Source organism: Octopus bimaculoides, chromosome 7 (genome assembly GCF_001194135.2).
Source record: "Octopus bimaculoides isolate UCB-OBI-ISO-001 chromosome 7, ASM119413v2, whole genome shotgun sequence".
Classification (NCBI taxonomy): Eukaryota; Metazoa; Mollusca; class Cephalopoda; order Octopoda; family Octopodidae; genus Octopus; species Octopus bimaculoides.
The window spans coordinates 35,069,513-35,073,757 of NC_068987.1; the positions used below are offsets into that span (position 1 = coordinate 35,069,513).

At 36.9% G+C, this 4,245-nt stretch overlaps 1 protein-coding gene across 2 annotated transcripts in view; it reads right to left on the minus strand.

Moving 5' to 3' along the window:
- The window catches only part of LOC106868402 (beta-1,3-galactosyltransferase 1), a 266,263-nt gene that overhangs the window by 225,804 nt on the left and 36,214 nt on the right, over window positions 1–4,245 (minus strand). The window contains exon 1 of one of the 2 annotated variants that reach the window (XM_014913636.2): window positions 2,927–3,023. The exons of the other annotated variant lie outside the window; for it this stretch is intronic. The gene's annotated coding sequence lies outside the window, so the exon portion shown is untranslated. Of the gene's footprint in view, window positions 1–2,926; window positions 3,024–4,245 lie in introns of those variants that run through there. 2 annotated transcript variants of the gene reach the window in all.

Below are 4,245 nucleotides of genomic sequence, written 5' to 3' on the forward strand. Positions count from 1 at the left end.
ATATATATACTTATATATATATATACTTATATATATATATACTTATATATATACTTATATATGAGTGCACGCATTCCTCAACATGTCTATGTATATTATACCTATCTGTCTAACTGTCAGTGCTACTCTCTCTATCATTCTCTCACTAACTCGCAATGTGCGTGCGCGGCGGCTCATGTGTGTGTGTCTGTCTGTCTGTCTGAGTATAATTACATACACATAGAAATATATATATGCTTAAAGAACAGAGTGACCGGAAATTAAAATATTGGAAAATATTTAATAAACAACAATATCTGAAAGAATTGTAATAGCAGTATGTGTGATCAAAGCCGTTATAGCAGATAAAATATATGTCTTTATATATCCACACATACATCTTACCTTCCTATCTACCTTTCTACCTACTAAATCAAGTCCAGCCTATCTCCATTCATATATATATATATATATATATATACATGCATGCGTACTTATATGTTTTCGTTTGTATGGTCTGTTGAAAGAGAGGGAGAGAGGGAGAGAGGGAGAGAGGGAGAGAAAGAGAGAGAGACAGGGAGAGAGACAGGGAGAGAGAGAGAGTGAGAGAGAGAGAGTGAGAGAGAGAGAGAGAGGGACAGACAGACGGACAGACAGACAGATAGACAGACACACAGACAGACAGACGGAGATCTGTGAGCCATTTCTAAATCATAAATATTATCACTAACAGCTACTACATTAATTGACAAGTACGAACGAAACCGAAAATTTCCCCGAAACAAGTGTGAAATATCAACATCAACAAAGTATGAATGTAGGACAAAAAAAGTAGGACGCTCCGGTTAAATGATGTAAGAATAGTATGGTGTATTAGATTTATTGGAATAAACTGTTGAATCTATAGATCGATAGCTGTACAGATTGATGATAGGTTAAAGTGAAGGAAGAAACTGAAGAAATAGCGGACGAATCAGTTACCATGTCTGCCGTGAGATGTATGTACCGTTGCTATCAGAACATCATATATTGTAATGTTGATGGCAGCGGTGGTGGTTCTGGTGGTGGAGGTAGTGGGTGTGGGTGGTAGTGGCGGTGATGGGTGATGATAGTGGAGGTGGGTGGCAGTGGTTATGCCGCTGCTGATAGTAAAAGCTGCTGGTCTTATGAATGGTTCTTTACAGGTGACTGTTAACTATACATGTGCGTGAGTGTGTACGTGTGCATGCGTGTATATATACATATATACATAGCTTTACACACACACACACACACACACACACACACACACACATACACACACACACATACATACACACATATTTGTATGTGCGTGTCTATGTGCGTGTATAGTGTGTGTGTGTGTGCGTATGTGTCCGTCTGTGATTACTATTATTAATTTGTATATATAACCCACTCAGTCATGTGTATACAGTAGCTATCAAATCATCATACGCCGTGCTGTTGAGAGAATTAAGTACTGGACGTATTCTTCTTGTAGATATCTGCGTGTGTAAAATAGTAGTGTCAGTACGAGTAGATAAATAAATAGATGGATAGATAGATCGATAGAGTGGTAAATCAATAGGAAGGTAGATCGATATATAGATATATGGGTTAGATAGATAGATGTGTCGCTAGATATATAGACAGACAGATACAGAAAGAAAGATAAGAGGAGGATAACTGTACAGATAGACGTGTTTGTGTACACGCATGACTTTTCTGAGAATATAACTATACGTATGTATATGCTTACTGATGCTACCAGGCACTATGCACTGTATACAAGATGACAGAACAAGCTCTATTGGACTCAAGTAATTCTACAGTGCGGAAGTATGAACGTGGAAATATGTGTATATATATATGAATAGACAACACACTAACACACACACACGCACACCCATACACACAAATATACACACATATGTATTCATACATTTAAATAAACATATATAAATGCATGTATATGTATTTATATTATTTACACACTCACACACACACACACGCACGCACACACACACACACACATATCTATGTATATGCATATGTCTGCGTGGGTGTGTCTATGTTTATATATAGATATATACATATGTGTATATATAGTTGAAATTTACTGGAAAATAGAAGACAGAGACAGGTGTATAAACAACAAAGAGGTGTATTAGTTTGACGCTCTATGTGGGTGTGTATGTGGTTGTGTGTAGATAGATAAATTGATAAATAGACAGATATATGCGTAAATATATTTTTGTGTTTATGAATCAATGACATTCATTTATATTTCACGATATAGAATTTAGTGGTGAACGTAATTATTACGGAGAAAAAATACCAAAAGAAAAAAAAAAAGAGAAAAATAATCATTATTTGCGTTGCTGAAAGAATGGGTTCCACCTCCTCTCGGCTTCCCTTTTTTCTCTTCTCAACCTTAATCAGGTGGACTAATAGTCATTTTCATTACAACTGTAACCATCGTCTCTCTCTCTCTCTCTCTCTCTCCCCTCTTTCTCCCACTATCTTTCTTTCTCTGAAATCCATTTTCTCTCTGGCACTACTTTTCTCTCTCACCTTTCTCTCTCTCTTTCCTCTCTCTCCCACTCCCTCCCATTCATATTTCTCTTTACTTTTCAGAGGTCTCCCTTATAAGATAATAGAGTGTAATATTAGGCAGATTAAGATAATTTTCTAGCGTGTCTCTCTGTCGAACAAACACGTTGCGTGCACTGTCTGTAAGTGTTAGCTGCAGTACAATGCCGTCACAGAGACACTGTGTATTCATTGCATACGTTAAGGGTAGCACTTACATCCACCTTACTGGCTATCGGGGTTTGTGTCAGGTGAGCAAATATGATACAAATAAATATTTGCCGATTGAAGCAATCACAAATTGTTATTTACCTCGAAAATTCTTTGAAAAATGAATGACAAAAATGACACAAACCTTTGGAAAGAAATTTTCATACTGTGTTAAACGCTTTTTGTAGTTTCCAGCTTTTGAAACGCACGTGGTAAAGAATGGTGCGAGCGTGCGCGAGCGTTTATACATAAGTAAGTATGTATGTGTGTATATGTGTGTGTAGGTGCGTGTGTGCGTGTTTATGTGTTCTGATGTGAGCGTGGATTAGTGGTTAGGTCGTTGCTGTCATGAGCGAAAGATTACGGTTTACATTCCAGGACATGTGACGCGTTGTGTTCTGCAGCAAATCACGTCTTGCACTTTGTTCCAATACACTCAGCTAACAAAAGTGTGTAAGGCGGTGCCAGGAGGCTGTCCCGTCCATGGAAGTGGGGAGCATAAACGTCACAGAAACTGGGAAACTACACTTAAGTGTGTATAGTTCTGGAATTACTTTTCATCCTGCTCAGGCACACAAACACACAAACGCACACATGCACGTAACCATGTTTCTCCACCACCACCACCACCGCTTAACATCCGGTCTTGGTGTATTTACGTCCCCGTAACTTGAGGGGTTCGGCAAAAGAAACCTATAGAATAAGTACGAGGCTTAATAAGTAAATACTGGAGGTGATTAATTCGTCTATAGATTGTTCCTGACAGTGACCCTAGCATGGTCACGGTCTAATGTATTAACTAGGAAAAGACAAAAGATAAAAGATCCAGAATCATGCATGCATGTGTGTGTGCACGCGTGTGTGTGTACGAGTGTGTGTACATGTGTGTGTGTGAATGATTGTTAATATTGATGCGCCTGCATGCAGGTGTGTAAATATTTGTTGTATGGTTGATAGAGTATAAGTTGTGTGTATACATCTAATATGCAATATGTATTGTTTCAGAGACCCCTATTATTTGAATACATACGCATTAGTGTACAATTACTCCTATTATATTTTTACGTTTCAGTCTTAGACTTTTTACCATCCAAGGTATTTGTTAACACAATATTCTTTACATCACAAAATTCTTACAATATAAAAAATATTTTCCAATTCTTACTAGTAAGATCAATGCTTCTTTCTATAAGAGGTGGTGAAATTTCGAAGGGTGTACTTGGAATAATGGCTAATTGCTTGTTATGGTAACATATGTGGATTCGTGTTCTATACACATCATATAATTCCATTGATGTTTTTTTCTTAGCCGAAACTTATAAAGGCTATCATTTATAGTCTTAACTACTTCGAGGTTCATTATTAAAGTAATTTATTTCATATACCTCAAATTTCTAAAATGTAATGCGTATAGATACATGTATATACTTCAATATATATCATGCATAAACATAAGTATATATA